This window comes from Calypte anna, chromosome 1 (assembly GCF_003957555.1).
Source record: "Calypte anna isolate BGI_N300 chromosome 1, bCalAnn1_v1.p, whole genome shotgun sequence".
Classification (NCBI taxonomy): Eukaryota; Metazoa; Chordata; class Aves; order Apodiformes; family Trochilidae; genus Calypte; species Calypte anna.
Window position 1 is genome coordinate 89,689,416 of NC_044244.1, and position 22,090 is coordinate 89,711,505.

The following is a 22,090-nucleotide window of genomic DNA, read 5'->3' on the forward strand; positions in this document are numbered from 1 at the left end:
AAGTCAGGGAATGCAAACTGGATCTCTGAAGGGAGAAAAAAAGATTCTTTTCGGCAGGAAACAAGCGTGGTTAGTGCTGGCAAGAGCAATCGCAAGGAGGGATGGCACGGGGATCGTCAATGCAGGAGACAAAGGAAAGAAAATACCACAAGAATAATTTTAGAAGGATGTTTTTGTAGCTACTGGGTTTAGAAATCGATCTAAAAAGCCACATCTTCGGTTACCTGAACTTGTTAGCAGCGGGGGGGAAGCAAGGGGGTGGGGGGATGCTGCCTACCTCAGGTAGGCTAATCACCCCGCAAACCTAAGAGGAAACGCTGCCAGGAGCCGGAAAACACGAAGCGAGCAAACGCCCTTTCCAGACTGCCTTCCCCGAAACCGCTGGGGGGGATATTCCCGCGGCTCCCTACAGCGGACGGGGCCTCCCGGCGTCAGGAGCCTCCCGCGGAGGAGACCCGCTCCCTCCCGCAGGAGGAGAAGGTTGCGCAGGGCTGCTGGGAAGGAAGCGGCAGCGCCTTCCCCGCTTCGCCTCGGCCCAGAGCGCCTTCGCGGGGAGGGAAGCCCAGGGCCAAGCGGCGGCGGCGGAGGCGGCTGTGGCAGCAGCAGTCCCGCTCCGCGGTTCGGGGCATTCCCCGTGGCTCGGGCCCCCACGCTCCGCCCCTCAATCACCCCCGCCGGGCCGCCCGTCGCTCCCCCCGTAGCCACGGCTGAGCCGGAGCCGCGCGGCCGCTAGGTGTCGCCCGCGCCCGGGCCTCCCAGCGGCCCCTCCTGCGCCCCGCCGGCGGAGCTGTCTCAGTGCCAGCCTCCGCGCTGAGAGCGGGCGGAGGCGTCAGCCCGCAGCGGGGACGCGCAGCCCGGCTCGGCTTGGCTTTGCTCGGCTCTGCTCGACCCTTCTTCGCACAACCCCGCCGACCGGTCCGGCTGACGCGAGGCCCCCAGCTGGGCCTCTCTTAGGCACCGCCAGCAGCCGGGCGGGCGGCTCCCGAGCACGGCCTGCGGCCGCTCTCCGGCGACGGCGAGCCGCGGCAAGGCGAAGGCGGCGGCGGCGGCGGGGGGGGCAGCCATGTTGGAGCGGGGAATAAAGTGACTTTCCTCGGGGAGGGAGCGCGGCAGCGAGGCCGCGGAGGCGGCAAGCTCTCGGGGCAGGGAGAAGAGGGGGGTGGAGGGGTATTCGGCTCCCGGCGGCCGGATACCGCTCCTGGGCGGAGGAGAGGAGGAAGGAGAAGGGGGAAGAGGAAGAGTCCACGGAGCTCCGCGCTGCTGGTGAGTTGTGGCTGCTCATTGTCCTCTCAGCCCCGGGGTGCGGGTCCGGTTCGCGGGGCTGGGCCGGGCCCGCGGGAGCCGCAGGGGCCCTCGGCCTCTTATGTGCGTGGGACGTCGCGGGGGGGGGGGGGGGGTGGTGTGGTGAGGTGAAAGCGTGGTCCCGGAGGAGGGTGGTGGGGGGCTGCTCCGTGAGAGGGCCGAGGGGCTGCCCGGGGAGCCCTCGGGGGCCGGGGTCGGCAGGACTGCTCTGCGCCCCAGGACAGGGCCGGGAAGGGCTGTGGGGGATTTCCGCTGCCCGTTGGCGGCTGGGAGCGGCTCGGCGGGGGCTGGTGCGGTGGCGGGGGGCAGCTCCAGGGGGCTGAACCCCGTCTGTGGCGGGAGCCGAAGGAAGCCGTGCCTGGGGAGGCTCGCCGGGGCTCGGAGCCGGTGAGCACCGCGGGGTTTTCTGGTGATCGTATGTTCGTCCTTTCCCCACCGCCTCCTCCCTTTCAAACGAGGCTGCTTTCTCCTGACAGCTCTTCTCCTCGCAGCCTCCGCACGTATGACACATTCGCTCCTCTTGCAGGTCTCCCCACACGCACACCCAAAATATGTAGGTTTTCATGGGAGGTTTTGTGCCCAGAGCTTTGAGTTTGTAGATGACAGGATACGTGAACATTTTCTGACCCTGAACTTCTGTGAACTCTTCTCCTTCCCCTTCCTCTCAGATATGTAATGCCTTGAATCCACTTGTGAGCAAAATGGTTCTTTTCTCAAAAGGACGGTGGAAGTAGGTGGCATTAGGTCTATTTTATATTTCATGGAAATGTACTGCACCCGCCAGTTCCAGTACCGTGATCATAGGAGTGGATTAGCCGCTGCGTTAAAAGAATGCTGACCTTGAACCCCTTTGTCTCTCCTGCAACAATTTCGGTAGCTGGCTGGAGTTGTTTTAAACTTACTGCTGTCCCTGACACTTTGCCAGTGGTGGTGAACAGTATCATGAGTGTTGTGAGAGAAACAGTTCCGAGGTATATCATAATCTAAACTTAATAATTTAAAAAACATGTTCCTTTTTACAAAAAAAAAAAAAAAAAAAAAAAAGTTGACTAACGTATGTGTTGTTTTTTTTTAGTGTTCTATTTGCAATTAAACAGAAAATCAATATCAACTTTCTTGTAGCTACCATTGCATAGATAAGAGGAGGCCTGATTTTACATTCTTCCGTTCCCTTCCCTTTTTAAATCGTTGTGTGTCCTCTTTCCCTCCCCCCCCCCTTTTTAAATTGTATTAATTAAACTGGAAAGTAGATGACCAAAAGTTAAATACTTGGGAGATGTGGGACAGAAGAAGGCATTTATGAAATTAGACTTAGTACCAAATTCAGATTTGTCTTCGTATTAGAATTGGGTAATGTGAAGTTAGGAGATCTTTTACTTTCCGTGCTTAAGATGCTCAATAAATTGCTGTATTGCTTTGTTGTAGGAATTCAGTTTCTTCATACGCATCTCTTGTTATTTATAACTCCACTTCAGTAAATGATGCGAGAGACTTGTTTTGAGTAATTAACACAAAACTAACATGAAAACACCAGATCTTATGTTTGAAATGCATAGTGAAAAATTTCCTTTAAAATTTGAAAGAACAAACTGAATGTTACTTCACCAACATAGAGAAACTATTATAATGTTAACTTGGCATTAAAGGGCCACTTAAATTTGAAAGATGAAAGCATATTTGTTGATGACGTTATTTAAATACTGCTTTGACAAAAATGAGTCTGACTTGCAAAGATCTTCAGTAAGGATAACAGTGAGATTCATACCTTGCATTTGCATATTGTGTGGTGTAGCTGTTTACCTGGGATGGAGCTCTACACAGATCAGTAGGTGGTGTCTGCCTACATCCATACCGAAGGGTTTGCAAATTAGAGCCTGTGTTTTCTGAAGCAAATTAGAGTTTGAAAGTGGCAAGTAATTTATTTTAAGTTTGGCAAAGGATATAGTCCATTAATTGATGATTTTAATATGTAAAATGCCACTGATGTGTAGTGAAATACTTCATTTATATTCCAAATTAAATTGGATTGAGAAGAACTGAAAACCAAACTGTGTTTTGGCTCTGGCCTCAATTTCTGCCCAGCACTGCAGTGTGAAAATATGATACAGCTCATGATATGGATGTTACAGCGTTCTGTGTGCCTCTGTTACTGTGACAATGCAGAGCTCCTGTAGTAAAACTATGCAGAATTTTTTTAATGGCTCACTAACATAAGATTTCTTAAATGACTAGCTGCTGCTAAGAGAAAAAAAAAAAGCTTCTCTAGGCTTAATAAATTTGTGTTCAGTACAGTATATTTGAGTATATTTGCACCAAAAAAGTGTTAGGAAAGGCTTAGTTGGAGACTAATTTAATGAACAGTCTGCATTAAAACCTTTCTGGGAATTTGCACTTCTCCCTCTTTTCACGTTTAATGGAAGCTGTTGATATTTCATGTACTGATCAGCTGGTATTTATTGTCCAACAAAAGTAATGAGCTGTTTATAATTTCCTTATTGAATATGTAATCTGGTGCAGTGTGAAAGACAAGATCAATAATAATAAATCTTCCCTTGCTTAAACTCACCTTTCGTAAACTCATGGCATGTTGCTTACAGTTCTTAAGTTATAGATATATTAAGTTCTTAGCTGCATTTTTTTAAAGCTTGCTTTTTTATTTTTACCGCAAGCTCTGAGTGTGCATCTACAGAGGCAGCTGGACACTACTGTAATCAGTGGCTCTTCAGAATTTGATATGAAGCACTCCTTCACAACTTGAGCTTGTAAAAATGCTTTTAAAATGCCAAATGTTTACTTTATGGTTATACATCTGAAGGACAAACACAAACAGTGTATTGCTTGTGATCATTGCCCGTTTTGCAATGCACATAATTGTAGCAATAACTTTCCTTCAGACTGTAGGCACCAGAATATTTTTTTTTTTTTGGTGTCTCTTCAAATGCTCGTACAGAGACTATCTTACTTGGATATTAGAGGTGAAAGTATGTTATATTTAAATAGTCTGATCATTGGACGATAGTTTTAATATACTTAAGGTAATAAACACCTTTAAGAAATGTAAGATTAGGGGCTTTTTTTTAGAAAAACTTTACAAATATTTTCTGTCTGGCTCTGTATACCTTTTGGGGCCTATTAACACTCCTAATTAAGTAGAGAAGAACAGATACTGCTTTCTTCAGAAACACTAGATTGCCAGAAATGCCCAGTAGTGATATAAAATGCTTTCTTTTTCCTGTGTGCTTTGTGAAGAGTTGTGATATACTTTTGACAACTGTTTCTCTGAAGAGTTAGAGTTAGCCAAGTGAGTAGTTTTAATTCTGTATCTGATTCCAGTCTGTACATGAGCACTCTTAAGTAACCTGAGGGTTATTCTTCCATAGTCGTTGGTTTCCTGGACTAGGATGTTGTCAACTTCAGTGTTCATTAGAACTGGCTAATTAGAACTTTTACAAACAGCGGTTTAAACCTTGAGTGTTTAACCACTAATGTTGATAGTCACAATGAATAAACAAAACTGGAACTTCAGCTGGTTTGCCAACTCAGAGCACAAGAACATTAAAAAAAAAAAAAAAAAGAAAGAAAAAAAAGAGTTCTTCAGTTTTGTGTTCTGATTATGTGGAAAAGAATAACATTAATGGTTGCATAGATCAGGTAATCTACATCAGGCCAGCTTTTGGTAAGTCAGACTTCTGGTCATAAGGTTTTTGATACATCAGTCTTCAGGTAATAAGGCTTTTGCAACTTCCTTGAAGATCATTATACCTTATGTCTAATTGTAGTATAAAATACTGCAGACACACTGATACTGTACCTAATAACTCTGTCTTTTACTGACATACTTGGGACTTTACAATGTAGTGTCTGTTTTTAAAGGATTAGAAATTTCTTTTAGTGGGGAGCATCAGGGATGCTATGTATAAGCACAAATGTAAAGAGAGAAAACTAGTTGAATAGCATTATGAAAAAAATATAGCAGCAGTAGAAGAAATAACTGTCAAGTCAAATATTAATTTTTCCTGTGGGGCAGCATTAAACAATGATTTTATGAAAAGGGAAAATAGCAACTTTACAGCATTTTAAAATAAACACTTGAAGGTCTTTCTAAATTCCTGAACAATTTTCAGCTTGCTTACCCCTGTAATTCCTTGAAAATACAGTAAGGTAGAACAGTTTTATCCTAAGTTTTTTCCTTTTTTTTTTTTTTTAATCTTTTTTGGAACAACTAGTTGAACTAGTTGTGCTTATATTGTGATGAACAAGGCTATATTCTTATACCAGTTGAAAGAAATGACATCTTTCATTTACATTTCTAGCTATAGTTCTTGCCTATTTTTGTATTTTAGGTTGGATGTGATAAGTATCTTGCATAAGTGAATGTTACTCTGCACTTTTTATTGTATTTCATTTAATTATAATCTATGCTTCATAATTGTACTGCTTTCTTTGGTGCTGTTTCAAAGACTTGGTGGAGTTGTATGGTAGTCTATGATTTTTTAACAACTACACTTAGCTTAACTAAGTTCACTTGCATGCTTTCAGTTTGTGTTAAAATTGGCAGGATGGTGACTTTCTCTTCTGTGCTCAGTGGCTGAGGGTGTTTTGCAGGCATGTGGCTGTACTGAGATGTTTGTATTACACTGGACTACCATAACCTGCGTAGTCTTCTTCAGAAATGAAGCATTCCTGACTTCTTATCTTACTGATATGGAATTATCTTGATATGTTTGAAATTTTTTCAGGTTAGTGCGAGATGTTTTTTATACAGCAATCATTAAGGTAAAATACAGTGAAGTGCTAATGAGTGCTGCTTGGTGTTCACTGAAATGAAGCTCTTTCGGAAATAGGGATTATGGAGAATTATCAAATAATATAATTTACCAGCAAGCCTACTGATACAGTTACTGTTTTGTAATTGAGAGGAGACTGGGTTAAGATGCTATAGTGACCTACAGGAGCAAAGAATCCAGTTTACAAAAATATTAATAAGTTGAATTAGAAGAATATGATTGACAAGGGAAGAGGAAGACACATGCTTGTCACAGATTATGACAGCAAGGCAGGGTGTGTTTTAAGAGAAAAATGAATCCTAACAAAGACATTAGCCTGTTAGTAGTGCTAAAGGAATGTTAGCATTTGCTGATTGTCAGATTGTTGTTCTTTAAATTGTATTCAGAAGTAAAACCTGGTGATAGTCATGTGCTGACTCCGAGAGTGTTAAACAGCAGCCTCTGAAGTTGTACAGGAAGAATTGTAAAAGCTGATAGGGTGCTTTCTTCTAGTGATGTTTTTCAGTATCTCTGGGAACTTTGAGAAATTCTGTAATTTTAGTACAACTTAAGGCTTCTGTCGGGTTTCTTTAAGGTTTTAAAATACAGTAATATGCATAGTGATGGATATTGACTGAGAAGGAGTTTAAGAAGAGGAAATTGTTCAGCATATATTTATAGAAGATTGATGTTGTGAAATCAACTTGAGTTCTCTTGATACGATTACAAACTTTGTGTGGCGTATACAGTTGTTGATAATTGCAATGAGGGATCTCTGAAACCATTTGCTTGGGGGCTGTTATGTGACACTTTGATTAAGGAACTGAACTGAAATGATAGATCAAGTGTCTGAACACGAAATGGTTTTAAAACCTGGCGGATAATGCGAATCAAGTGGTTAACTATAAATAGTTGTCATTACGTAACTGCGTGTGATGAGGGCTCCTCACAGTCCAAGTGGGCCCATGAAGGAGCACTGGGAAAGCTGCTCAGTGCCTGCTGTTGGGCATCGCCACTAATGAAGGGAAAGCCAGGGAAAAATTGCTGGTTGTTTTTGTAGTTGGCAGAAACTTGGGAAAACAATGGAGACGGCAGAATGGGTCATTAGCGCAGAGTGGATACTTGGACAAATGGCAGTCTCTTGATTGTTTACTTGATGTGGCATTTTATATCAGGCTTTAAAAGATTGAATGAAGTATGTTAACCTTTAAAACAAATTAATTATATTTTGTAATTTAAACAAGTGTAAGCAACTATTAGTACTAGCTTTTTCTTTGGGATTTTATTTTGTGAAGCTCTGGAATAGTTTTGCATGTGTAATACAGAAAAAGTATTCAGTGTTGATCTGCGTTCTGTATGTGGGTTTTAGGGAAAGCTTTTAGTTTAAAAGTGTTAATAATATAATTAATAATTAATTTGTAATATACAAGAGGAAGAGAATAAGTATTAAACAATATATTTCTACTAGTTTTCTTTATGTCTTGAATATATCTTGAAGCAACCTTGAATTTCTGAATGTAGAATTCACAGATATTCTGTATAGGCCAAAAAAGTTGTGGTCATATGTGTGTTTAACTGAGGAAAATTAAAAGCCAGGTTTTTTAGTCTGTCCTTATTTTATTGCCAAAGCAGCTCCCTCTGTTCTTTCTCTCTTCATAAAGATCTGGCTGTCATAATCAGTGAAGTATTTACATATGCAGGAGGCTTATTTCCTTCTTAAGTACTATTCAGTCTCAAGGCTTTGTCATAAATATCTTCCTAAATTGTTTAAGTGTCTGCTCGCTGAATGTGAAACTATTTCATAATTCCCCTTATTTACGTTTGCTTTGAAAACTAAATATAAACCTAAAGCCTTCCTGTATGACTGTGAGAGACTAATCTTGTGCTGGTGCTGCCAGTGAATAACTTTGTTGCTCCACAAAGGGTTTAATATGGCATAACTTTGGCACTGTTGCTTAAAGCTGTAGTTGTTTTCGTCTTCCCTGGCTTCTGCTCTCATCCCCAGGCTGCTGCTGCCTTTGTACTGGCAGGTGTCTTGTGACCATTTGATGACTCTGTCAGGGAGATGGTGGGGTTATAATAAGCAGATTGCCTTCACCTTTACTTTTGTTTTTACATGTGAAAGCAGTCACTTGCTGCAGAATCAGTGGAAAAACAGCAGTTTGCAATTAATTATTTTTTAAAATATCCTGAGCAGATGGGAGGGGAAACTTCCTGTTGTACAGAGAGGAAAGGAGGTCCTCAACTGCTAAATTTGTCAAACATAGATGCTATGCTGAAGTCTTTTAAAACTGATGTGTAAAACAGTAGCTCAAAGACTTACTTTGATACTGAATAAGACAAGATAGTGGGAAAATAACTACTGATAAGTCTTATAAAATACAGTCTTAATTTTAGATATGGGTACATCTTTGAGGTAGGAGTTTTGAAAGGAAATGAGAATTTTTGTGTGGAAATTGTTAGTATGGGAGGAAAGAAATCTGAGGAAGCTAAAAGTAAGATTTTTATAAATGTAAGTATTTAAAAACTGATCTACAGGAGCTGAAAGTGAGCTATTGTAGGAGTTAAAAAATTTTGGAATATGCAACAATTAAAAAAACCCCAGATAGTGACTGTAGTTGTCATATTTTAAAGGGGCTCAACATAGTTGTGCAGGGTCCTTAGGTTTTTTCTGAAGTAATTACCTCAGGAGAGACATTGGGCTTTGCTGAAGTTACAGGTTGGATTTATCTCACTGACATTCACACGCAGTGTTCTTAAGAATTCTGTCCTGTACAACACTCTGATAATGCAGTTTCAGAGGTAGTTCCAGTATTTTAAGATTCTCCATAATATTTCATGACCTTTGTCAATATTATTCAGTAGGTTATGGCAAAGAAGCAAAATATTCTAAAGCTTATGCTGTTTACCTTCAGGATTAAACAAGATAAACAGCTTACAGTGTTCCCATTTGCACAAGTCACAGTATTTTTAAACCTGCTGCTTGTAATTCTGGGTTGTTTATCAGGGAATGCAGTTAACCTAAATGTTTTGGTGTGGCTTGTTTCTAATACATCTCAACATAATTCTCAAAAGCAAAATGTTTGAACCATAAGCCAAAAAAAAAAAAAAAGGTTTAAAATGTATGTAGGCAGAAGAAGGCCTTTTCATTATTAAGCACACTCTTTTTTGCACAGCACAGGAGAAACAACATGTGTATAGAATTTGGTTTGCTCAGCAGGTACATGCTTTTCTTCTTGAATTATACCAATTTGTTATCTTAGGAGCAAAATAGTAGATTATGAGTTCTGAAGGTATGGATTTCGTATGCTTTGGTATCAAGCTTAGTAACTACATTTTAAAATGTATTTGGTTTTAGTTCGTGCATAAATTGTAGTGTTGAGTGTTGTTAACAAAGTGTTCTGAACCTGCTTCCTCTTTAAAGGTAGCTTGTGTGCTTGTTTGGTGTTTCGTTTTGTCTTGTGGTGGTTTGGTTTTTTTTTTTCTCCCTTTGGTGGTCTTACATAATAAGTTTCCTGGTATTTGAGTTTTGGTTTCCTGGTATTTGTTTTTCCTGGTATTTTGCGTTATGGAAGAGGTAGACATTAGTTGTAGGGTTTAAGGCATATGAATGTACAGCCAGTGGTGATTTGCACTGTAGCTGCATCTTAACGTAATATCTGTATTCTTACCTATATTCTGTTTAATCATCCACTTCTATGAGTGTGTAGATAAAACCTGGATTACTTTTTTTTTCGGTAAGTAATTTATGCACATCTAAAATATTAATTGTGCCAGATTGACTGACTTGAGTCTTGCTTTCTGGTTTTTTTTTAATTATTTTTTTAATGCTTATCTCTATCATCACTAGAGAGCAACAAGTTTCAGAGGGTAATTAATCCAAGATCTTAATACATAGCTGTCTCTCTTTTCACATTTACCTTGGAGGGAGGACATCACAGTAATTGTTTTTCTATTACAGCATTATAGTTTGAGCTGAATTAAGCACTTGCTTCAGAATAATTTTTGCTGCAGTGGGAAACTGAGGTTTCCATTCCAATCTGGAATGTACTAGAGGGAAGAGAGAGGGCAAGAATTAAGTGATTGATGGAGAAGGAGAAAGGGAGGGTGGCTGGGAGATGGAGCACGTATTTTCTTAGTGATGATGGGAAACTGTTAATTGACCCCAGAACTGATAGAAAGCTTTAATCTAAGTGCTTCAGGTGCCTAAAGATGAAAACTGCAGTGTTAACTGCAATTTATGCATCGGGATCTTTAGTATATAAGCAAGAACAGGTGCAGGTTTTTCTTTATTTTTCACTTCTGCTTGCAGATGCTTGAGTTAAAATTCCAGTTGTGATTAGTAGTGATGGTATATTTTAATATTGAAATACTTTGTTGAATGATTGTTTTCATTTTATGTCTCATGGCAATTTTTGAACCTATGGTTGCATGGAAAAAATGAAGATGTTTGGGGTTTTTTTCCTTCTATTGTGAGAACCTGGTACTTAGATTATATATGATTTTTGTTAAAGTAATCCTCATGTAGATTTGAGCGTATGCTACACCTACATCAGTAGTTCATTATTGACTTTTTAATGACATTACACTGCATAAAGTTAGTTGTAAGTTTACATCTTTGGATGATTGGATTGTTATACTTTCTCTGAATAGCTGAAATGGTATCTTCATTCATAGTTCATCTTTTGTTTTTGCTTGGAAGATAGGATGTGAAATACGTGTATTATTTGTATATTGAGAATGAAATCCTTTGGTAGGTTGACATTATTTCTCATGTTTTATGCTAGTTTAGATAACCTGTTGAAGATGTTGTTTTATGATATGACTACTAAAGGTTTTGTGTAGTGACACTGGCCAGTTTTCATGGAAAGTAGTGCTAAGATGTTAGTACGAAGCTAAAGAAGTGTATGTAGTAAGGGATTATTTTTGATGGCTTCAGTTGAGGCTTCTTTAGGCTACTGAATTCAAAGGTGCAAGTCCAGAGGACATTTTGAAAATCAGGCTTAGCAGTGTCAGCTGCATGTCAGAAAAAATGCCCCAACATTATCTGAAAACCTAATGGTACAGATACTTGTAAAGATTTTTTAAAAACTACTGGAGGAGATGCAAAGATGGTGAATCTACAAAATGCTAGTAAGCCAGCTTTATACTAGCACAATAGGATAGCTTTCCCTTTTTTTTTAACGGATAGGTTGTGTCTTGCTCTCAGTCTTTTTATACCAATGTAAATGAATCTATCCTGGACTATTTAACCTATATAAATGCTTTTTGTCTCAGTCTAGATAATTGCACTGGTGTCTGTCAGACAGAACTAACACATACGTAAGCTCACTGCTTCCAGACAGTCTTGTTGACTGTCTTCTACTTCTTAACTGTATTGGGTATTAAAAAAAAACAACAAAAAGCTTTTGTCACTTATGAAGGAAAAAAAACCTCAAACCTCTGATAAAGCACAGGAAGCAAAATTGTTGACAGAGAAAATTCCTTTTCTGTATAGTCACTTTTATGAGAAGAACCACACCCCAAAGGTAATGTATTTAACTGTTAGTGAATCCTAGTGTCAGAATAGATTTTTTTCATTTGTATTCAGAGTTTTAAAAGGGATAAAGAAAATTATGCAGTTTACTATCCTTTCAAAGTTATTTGAGGTAGTTGCCCCGTTACTTGTGTTATGTTCTAATTAAAAATATTTCTTTCTCTGTCATAAAAAAATAACGTGTTTTGTGCAAAAGTGGGAGCTGTTTATGGTGATCCTTTTATCTTGTTTTACTCCTGGCAAAGTTCTTTTGACAGTGTGCACAAGTCTTGCTTTTTCTGCTAGGTAGTGATATTACTCCAGTTGGATTGAGTCATCATGGCTCTTTATCTTGAAGTCTAGGGAGCTTTTTGATTAGGCAGTCTGAAATACAGAGAAACTGCTCAGTTATATAGCATGGAGGTGAGCTTTTTCTTAATAATATCCCTTTCCCTTCCTTGGATGAGTAGCTTTGCAATATTTTTGAATCAAACCTTAGGCTTAGTGGGTTTGTTGGGTAGCAAAGGGGTCAAATTCAGGTGTCAGGAGGGAGGGAAGGAGTGCATACCTAGGACCAAAGGAGAGGTTTATGGGCAGGGCACAGCATTCTGGCACACTGCTCCTGGAACCAGACTTCTGCCTTCTTGTGAATACTGGGAATCTGGTAGGTTTTTTGTGTATTTTTTAAGCCAGAGAAAGGCCTGGAGGTTGTCTTAGGGCTTCACAGTATTTTGATCTAAAAAGTCAGACATCTGTGTTTATGTAGTGAAATACACAGCATATGTAAATCTGCTCTTCGATCTTTGTAGTGGGGGTTTTCTTTGAGAGATACTGCATGCACTATTATTCATGATATGTGCTGATTACATGTTCTAAGGATAATTAAATGTTTTGAACTTCAGTAGGCCATAGGGTTGTATCCAGGTATAAATTTTTTTTAATTCCAGTCATGAAACACTGTAGATGGATTAAAATAATGTGGAAAAACTAGAGGTGATTACTGCATGGTGCTGATCATTGCAGTCAAACACACATTCTGCAGCATCTAAAGTTTTATGATTGAAGAGCTTGAATTGAAGTTAAGAAATGTTTTGGGTGTCCTACTGGGCTGCCTTATAGTGAGACCGGCTTAATCTCATCCATGGCTGTGATAAAGTTTTGCATTAATCAGCCCTTCAGTATTCTGTTTACTTCTGCACCTCTGTACCCATGACTGGAGTGCTGGTCTTGCAGTGCTGCTCACAGAATTATTCTGTGAAATGCCTTGTACTACTTCTGTTTCTCTCTTTTTGTCTTTTTTTTTTTCATACCTTAAAGCTTTACATGTATGGAAGTTAAATACTTAAATACTAGGAATTCCATTAATAAGGTTTAAGCTTCCGAAAGGCAAAAAATAGCTTTTCTCCTTAATTTACAATGTAGTTTTGTTACATTTTTTTTTGCCTAGAATTATTTTGGGAAATGCTGTGTTACCTTGAAAAGGTTAGTAGGGAACATCATGAGAGGCATACTGTGTTGTTGGGCATTTCTACACTGGTAAATCTTTGCAGGTTATCTGTTTTTTGTCGTTGTCTTTTTTAGGTTTTCCTTGCTCTTTTCTGTCTTTCCTACATATGTAGTGCAGAAATTAATTTGTTCAAGTAATTAAATGAGATAAGCTGCTAGAATTTGTACTGCTGTAATACAGGTTGAAATACATAGCTTCTTATTTTAACAATGCAGGCATATTTATTTTGTTTGATTTAGTTTAAATTATTCATTTTAGAAGGATACTGATGCTTCAGTATACGTTAATACATTATTTCAGGCTATTAATTTTTCTTCACATTTTTTGATTAACTACTTAGAGGCATCCTACCTGTAACATTGAAGCTTTTTTGAATGTTGAATTTTATTTTAAAAGTTCTGTACCATCTAACTCAAAACCAAAAAGATAATACATAAGCTATATTAAATGCAATTAACTTTATTGAAAGTAGGCAGCTGATGGATAGAAGGTCATAATGACCTTGCTGAAAACAGAAGGAATTAAGGGTTATAATAAGCATTAGTAGGCTTTCTGTACCATGGTCCTTTGTATATTTTGTTTAGGAGATCTGGAAGTAACTTGAATAAATATGACCTATTTTTAGGTTTGCTTTGTCTTTTGGATTATTGAAAATTCTGCTTATGATGTATAACAAAAGTTTCAGGTATTTTGTTAGGGAGATGTTCATATATATTGAGAGGATGAGATTGAAATTGCAATTTTATGGCTGGGTGAAATTTGAATATAGTAAATGAGATGTAAAGAAATACAACCACATTTTCTTCATGCATGCAGCATCATGTTCTGTCAGCAATTTCTGCAGTTGCCTTTGTTGCACCCTTCATGATTAGTTAATGTACATTGGGCATGTTATAAATATGTCTGGTATATCAAAATACAATTTATACTGTGTAAATCATAAATACTTTATTCAGTATTTTACTGCTCATTACACAGCATTGCCTAGCAGTGCTTGAGAGAGTAAATGAATTCTCTTAAGACCTAAATGCTGTCATCAATGTCTGCATGTTCACATTCTTGACTGCAATGGCCGTATATGGACTGCTTTTAAAAATATTTCACTTTATAAATAAAGAATATTCAAGACTCTTAATAATGTAAAAGTTTAATACAAGCTCTAAATCAATTTAAATGCTGTCCTCTTTTGATAGTTAAACTGTCTCTTGAATTTACACATCCTGTGTCACAAATGCAGTATTAAACATTTAGTAAGGCTAGAAGAAAGTTGCTTTTTAATAGATCTTTGTAATTATTCAAATTGTTTATTTTAAAGGAGGAAGTGAACTTTCTTTGTATGAAATGGTGTACAATGTTAACGCTAAAATTAATCTGATATACTGTTTATCAAAATGATGCACTGTAGTTTAGGATTGTGTAATGAAAATAGTTTTGGTTTTTTTTTTTAATACAAACAGATCAACATTAATAATCTTAATTAAAAACAAAGTTGGAGACTTATTTACAAAAGGTTGTGCCTCTCTTGGAGTGGAGGTAGTTGGGAGAGACTGGATGTGGCACTCAGTGCCACAGTCTAGCAACCACAAGGGTGGATCAAGGGTTGGACTAGATGATCTCTGAGGTCCCTTCCAACCCAGCCAATTCTATGATTCTATGATTGGCCTTCCCCTCCCAGGGGTTGTAAGGCTTACAGGGCATGGCAGGAGCCTGACTCCTCATAGCCTGTCTTTGCCAGGGAGAGCAGTGTGACCACCTCCCCTTCTGGTGGCTCTGGTTGGTGCACTCTTTAATGATAAGACTAGCTTGCTACCTCAGAGCTCGAAAAGCATCTTAAGCTGCTCCATGAATCCTCTTCTTTGTAAGAGCAATATTTGGTGAATTCCTGTGTTCCCATTTCTGTTTGCATTGTCACTAATTTGGTTGTTTGGTCTTCCTAGTTGGAGACTTAAACTCCATAATACCTTAATGTTAACCCAAAGATTCAGGTTTCTGTCTCTAGGGAAGAGATGAGGTTGAGTCTATTGTGAGCCTACAGAGGAATGGATGTTCATTTGCAGTGTGACTATTTCATCTGTTTATGCCATACTTGTTTTAAGATTAAGGAGCTGCAGTTTCAAACCCTTGAAGTTAATATGTATTCACTGTCACCTTCAAAACTCATGACTGACTACATAAAATACCAACAGGGATGGAATCCTTTTATGCTAAAATAATACCTTAGTTAATTCTACCTGTCCAAGCAAAAGCTACTAGATCTTTATCTCCTGCCATTTATTTTTAGTTCATTCATTTTAGTTTGTAATGTGAGGCACAATAAAAAACTTTGCTTTGATTCTCTAGAAAGAGTTCTTCAATTGAGGAGTTGTCCCTGGCATTACCTACCTTCCATCTCTACAGATCCAGTGGAAAAACTGATTGCAAGCCAGCTCTGGTGGCACTAGTAAATCTCTATGTATAAAAAAATAGGGATACATTTGTGTCCATTCAATCCCAGGCTGTTTTTAAGTAAACTTGAGTAAATGTTTACTTGAGTAATTTTTTTTAATTTTTTTTTTTAGTCCTGTTGCACTGTATATGAGATTGATGATAAAAGTAGACTGTGAAACTGTAACCTGGAAATGGCCATGCACAGCACTAACTCCACTTGCTTTAAGCCTTGTCCATGGGCTGTGTTCTCCATGTGATGAGGCTGCTCATGAGTAGGAAAGTGTCCCTTTCCATCACCAGGTCCTCCCAGGCAGTTTTCCTGCTCTGAGGCCTTCAAGAGGGTTCCCACAAGAGGATTGCAGACAGGGAGGTAAACACACAGTGATTTTTCAATCTGAGTGGTAGCTTAATTTAATGCTGTTTGGAGGAGTTCATGATTAGTCATCTCTTTCTCTTAAGTCATTATGTGCTGTGAAGCTGTCTGCTGTATATGCTTATTGACCTAAACATTGTGTTCATTAATGCTGCTCATTAAATATGTACATTCCAAAAATTTGCACCTTTTCAATTTGTCCTCTGAAATGCTCTGCAAAGTACTTATAGTGTTTACTTAATTGAGGGGATATGGTTAGGTTGAGTTGGTGACTAAATTAGGTAGCTCTTGCAGACAATACTTTGACACTAGTCATAAATTAAGTGATCACATGAAGCCTGTTATAGGCCTCATTAAAAAGAAACATTTATTCTACACTTACCCCTCAGATCCTCATTGTTTTTTTTACTAAATGCCAGTTAAGGTAATGGATAATTAAAACATTAATAACAGATACTTAAGTATCATAGTAAATTGAGAAACAAATTATGTCAATCCTGTAAGTCATAACAAAACAAGCTGCTTTTTGAGCTTATGAGTTGTCTTAAGGAAATGCATTCAAGAAGAGTTTTTGCTGGTGGCTTGAAAAATGTGAACTGCAGTAGAAAAGAAGTTCCAGAAGCAGTTTGTTAAGCACTAGATAGGAAAATAATATTTTGGTAGTAGTAGAGAGACTTTGATACTTATTCTTGGGTTTATTTTATTGTGAAGACAGAATGTTTTGAATAGAAGGCATTCAGCATGTTACTTAAAACTGTAAGTGGTTTTGCTATGCCTGACAATGGAAAGTTTACTAAGGCTTCCTGCTAGTATGAAAGGCAGTATTTATGTTAACAACTCCTTTTTTTGATACTCAGTTTGCTCGTTAAAGTGTACTTGGCCTCTGCTTATACCAGCTGCACTGGGATGCCACATGGTTTTTCTCCCAAAAGCTGTGCTCCTTCTACTAAGTACAAGAGTTTAGTTTGGCCTGCTGTATTTTGATATTTTACACCACCTTGCTGGGATACTCATAAACCTCTAAGAGATTAAATTTCTTTATTTTGAAATTTCTAATCAATTAAAAGTCTCTGCTGCTGGGCCTCCTTACTTGTCACTTGCAGTCAGGTTTGAATGGTAAGCAAGAGCTAACCTGTCTGGAAAGAAGCAGCACATTTGGTTTATGTGACATTTGTCATAGGTTTGTGCAACACGCAGAGAGTATGTGCAGCAAGAATAGGCTTAAAAAGTGTTGTCCCAACCTTTCTTTCCGTTGTAAATGGGATTTTAATGTTTAACATACAAATTTAAGGATAAATAAAGATTTGAAAGGCATATCAATGTTGATTTTACTAATCCGGTAGAGAAGAGGCTCTTTAATGGAATGATGGAGATTTTTATTGTAGATTCTTGTTAGAGTGATCAAGAGGTGTGGAAGATGGATGTAACCAAAAGGGCAGCTTGCGTAGATCAGTCTCATCCCTAGGGCATTGTGACTATGTGAGTCTCTGGCAGTCAGTATGTGTACTCTGGTTTTTTTCTTTCTCTTCTGTCAAATACAAGACAAGTAATGAAATTCATGCTAATTTTAAAACCTTTCAAAAGTGAAACTGAGAACTTCTAGCAGATTTTCAGGTGGTTTTATATTTAGTTACTTCAGAAGTTATACATGCAAATGTGTTAACTTGTTCACTGTTGAAAAGAGAAGGTTCTCTTCAGGCATTGCTTTAGCAGGTGCAGTATAAATGCATCATCATGATTCCTGTTTTCTATGTGAGCCTTAGATCCTTGTATGTGTGTGGGCATGCAAGCTGCACAGTTATGTGTGAATGTTCAGGTTTGGGTATCCTCCCCACCCCACCCCACCCCACCCAGTCTCTAACACTTTATAAAGTTCTCCAGGCTTCTTTCAGGTGCATACTGATTTTTGGAAAGGTAGTTGATCTGTACCTACAGAATTAGTTTTGCATGGGGGAAGAATATTATCCTTTTTAAATAGCTGATTAGAGCTCATGGGAGCATGTCATAAGGAATTAGGCACTGGAAAAAGAGGTACCTCCATGCTTGGTTTGTTTTCGATTTGCCTTGGTAATGTTTGAATGTCTTTGCTTTTTTTTTTTTTTTCGTTTTTGCTGTCAAAATGTCATTATTTGGATCTTTACCAATGTTTTTATTCAAGTGATAGGAAACAGAAGGGAAGGAACTAATTGGTGTGAGTCTGGAAAACATGCTCTGAATACATGTACAAGCATTTGTGCACTCTTATCCAGATTTCCAGAATATGAGAGATGTGATGGCAGAGCATCGTTCTAGGCACATAGTTTGAGCTCTTGGAGAGTCCAAAATATATTTTCATCCTTGTTGCCCCTGAAGGAAAGTGCAGGTTTTTCTCTTCTTACTCAGATTCCCTTTAAGTTCTTCCTTTATAATAAAGAAATTCTCTTGCTAGTTCTTCAGTATTTTAGGCTAAAATTAAAAGATGCTTAAGAAGAAATAGACCAGGTTAATTTCTAATTCTGTAAGGCAACAGTTTTTATTCAGTTTTTAGGTGAAAAAATACACTTTTCTCAAAAGTGTTGTCTTTAGGGGGCCAGGCAACACTGATGTTGCTGGGCAGACACTGTTTCCACATAGGTCATCTGGTTGTACTTGGACTAGTTAGCATGTGTTGATGCTACACCTTTGATTAAGGCATTTCTAAGTGGAAAGCTATCTGTAATTTAGAAGCAGTTGCACCCGATACCTTGGTTGCCTCACAGGCAAGGCCAGGGGACTTCTAAAACATAATAAAAATTGAACTGTGAAAGCCTGTATGTCTGTCAGCTTATGAGCTTCAGCATATTGCAAGGGCAGAATAGGGAGCAACACTTCAAACAAAAACATGAGCGGCAACGATTTGTCACAGCTCAAATATGGTGGCTTGCTTAGCTTTTCCATTGCCTCGACTTCTGTCTGCGCTGCAGTCTCAGCATCCACGATACCTGAGCTGCCTATAAAGTAACTAGTTGGTATAGTGCTACTGACAGCTGCAGTTTGTCAGAATTGGTTGTGAAGAATGTTAGAAAACTTTCTATGAAGTCTTCTGGTCACCTTCCTCCAGGAGGGAGGTTAAGAACTTGTGGTTTTTTATTGCCTTTGTGTTAAAAACCTTTCCCTTTCACTTTCCCACATTCCATTTAACACGTTGGGTCAATGCAGTAGGTATTTTTTTCAACAATTAATGTTTCTAAGTCTGTGATTAGAAGTGATCAGTGAATGTTTATTTCTTCTCCCCCCAAGAATTTTCTGTATAATTTGAAAATGCAGTCAAAATGTGCAGAATAAAAATAGCCCATGTTGTGCTGTAGTTGATATGTTTGCTGAAGCAGGAGCTTGTTTGGAAACCATGTTTTTGTTGGATTGTCATCACCTATTACCATGTTAGGAGTTCTCAAAATGAAAGTAAAAATATTTCGCTGTCAGTACTGAAATATATGATGACAAAATGTTTTGTGGGAAGTAACGTTTGGCAGTCCTTGTAATGTTCTTTTCCCTGTACTGTTGTCATTCTAGTAGTGTTGGGGTTTTTTTTGTGTGGGGGTAGACAGCTTGTAACTTCCTTGTGTGTTCAGAGAAGTGGATGAGTTCAAGTGGTCATGGTTCCTGTTTGAGTCATCAATAAGAGTTATGTTATATAACAGGCTGTGTGGCATTACTGACACTTTATTCCACTGATCTAGAAAACTGCTTGCAACTTTTTTTTTTCTTTCCCTTTTGAAGGCGTATCTTTAATACATTCATGTTGATCCTACAGTATATATGATAGATAGGTATATCTTGCATCTTGGGGACCTGAGTGAATATTCTGATGGTTGATAAAGAAATTGATTCAATATTTCAAGTTTGCTATTGATGTGCAAATGACGGAATTTAGCCAGAAAAGCTAAAGTAAAAGTGATCTTTCTTTTCAAAGGACTTAATTGTGTATAGTTTTGCTATTATTCCTGTTCATTTTTTGAGCTTATTTACACAGTAACTCACTTGACTCAAGTTTAGGAACTTTAAAAAAATTGTGATTTCTTATGTATTTCTTACTTATCCCGAATAGCATTTTCCACATAATTCACGCAGCATCTTTCAACAGTAAAAACATATCTGTGGAATTCTTTGGTTATTGGCAATATCTCACTGTAAACGTGCAGTGTCAAATACTTTAATTTCTAATAAAAATTGTAGCTGATGTTTAAACAAATTTTAACCTAGCTTGAAAGTGGAAACTTTTAAGGAGGAAATGACATAGTAAAAGTATATATTAAGATTTCAACCTTGTAAGCAGGTAGTTTCAGATGCTTTCAGTAGAAGCCTCAGTCACAAATTGTTCATTAAGTCTTTAGATTTCAAATCTTCATCGAAGATTTGATTATTTGTCTGTGTCCATCTGTTTCTTTACATGCAGAAAGGTTACCTTGAGAAAAGCAAGAGAACTTAAGTTTTGCATGTCTAGTGTAATCAAGAGTAAGCTGTGACGCACAAGTAAGAGTAAACTTCAGTGCATAAATGAATATTAAAGTACACTTATATAAGAAGAACATTTTTAAACTGATGGCTCAATGGTCTAGATTTTGTAAAGGTATTATCTGATGATCTTATAAACACATGTGGTCTTAAACACATGCAGTTAAAAACCAAGACAATCTTATCTTGAGCATAAGACTTTTGATTCTCTGGACACCATGGGTTGAAAGACTAAATTCATTGTCAGTACGCTTTGTTATTTGGCTTGAAAGGTTTGGGGGGTTATTTAATGGTGGGTTTTTTTGTTGTTTTTACTTCAGAGTCAGATTCAGCTTGCATGCAGTTTGTAAGAGCTTCCACATTTTCCTTTTTTAATGCTTTTATAAAAAAAATCAAAGGGAAAAAATAGAGAAACACGCACAAATCCTGTTGCCTCTAAGGCATATTCGAGATTCTGAAAGTGCTTTTCTGAGTAGTGTCCATCATAATGGAATCTGGATCAGATCAAAAGCATCTGTAAAATGTATTTGCTTTCTTCCATTCTTAGAATAGCTAGTTGTGAACCTCTGAATATTGCTTTAATATTTGCTTACACTGTAACATAATAATAGATGAAATAATGGGGAAGAAGATGGAAAAATGCACTCTGAATTCAAGTTCATCCAGTATGCTTTGATGTCAGGATTTTAGCAGAATCTGTAGCAAGGTAAACTGTTCTGAAAATCACCAGGAAAAATGGGTGAGCTTCTGCAATATTCTGTAAATTGCTGGCCACTTTATACTGTTTCTTGATTGCTTTTGATGCTTCACTATTCTGAACATGCTTCAGGTTTCAGTTTCTTGCAAACCTTTCATCCCAGCATAGAATCCAGATTTGTTCACTGCATGACTTAAATGATCCCAGCAGAGAAATGAAGATTGCTACACACATTTGTCCAGAGCAAATCCTTCTTGAAAGATTAGTATCTTGTTTAATTACTTTTTTTTCTGTAAGTACTGGGTTTGGGTTGTGTACTTTTTAACAGTAACCATGAAAATACAGTGCAAGATGCTGATTTTTTTTTAATGTTCATATTTTTTCATGTTAAATTTATCTCTTGGGGGAAAAATGGTGAGAAACTTCACCTTCAGTGATAAAAGCATCAGATGGTGGGTTAATGTAAGTGTCTATATTGCTATATATTTTTTTCCATTCTACTTGGTATCTATTTGTGTTTAGCTATACCTGGTCTTACTATATATATAGTGAAATAGTTCAAATGTTTAAATAACTGTACTTCTAGTAATAACATAATTATTCTTAAGCAGCATCTAAAGCAGTCTTGTCTTTTGCTTTTCTCTGAAGTTAATCATAAAATCATGGACTGGTTTTGATGGGAAGAGGCCTTAAAGATCATATAGTTCCAACCCTCCTACCATGCACAGGAGCACCTCCCACTAGACCAGGTTGCCTAAAACTTCATCCAACCCGGCCCTGAACACTTCCAGCGAAGGGGTCGCCACAACCAGCCTGGACAACCTGTGCCAGTGTCTCACAACAAAGAATTTCTTCCTAATGTCTAAAGTAAATCTACCCTCTTCCACTTAAAAACCATTGCCCTGTGTCCTGTCAGTACATACCCTTGTAAAATGTACCTCCCCAGCTTCTCTGAGGCCCTTTCAGGTGCTGGAAGGCTGCTATAAAGTTTCCTCAGAGTTTTCACCAGACTGAGCAACCCCAACTCTCT

At 38.4% G+C, this 22,090-nt stretch overlaps 1 protein-coding gene across 3 annotated transcripts in view; it reads left to right on the forward strand.

Annotated features, from left to right (window-relative positions):
• The first annotated feature begins 792 nt into the window (after positions 1-792).
• The window catches only part of CDK17 (cyclin dependent kinase 17), a 90,098-nt gene continuing 68,800 nt past the window's right edge, over positions 793-22,090 (forward strand). The window contains exon 1 of one of the 3 annotated variants that reach the window (XM_030445268.1): positions 793-1,263. The gene's annotated coding sequence lies outside the window, so the exon portion shown is untranslated. Of the gene's footprint in view, positions 1,264-15,868; positions 15,888-22,090 lie in introns of those variants that run through there. The other 2 variants (XM_030445253.1, XM_030445260.1) reach the window with 2 other exon arrangements.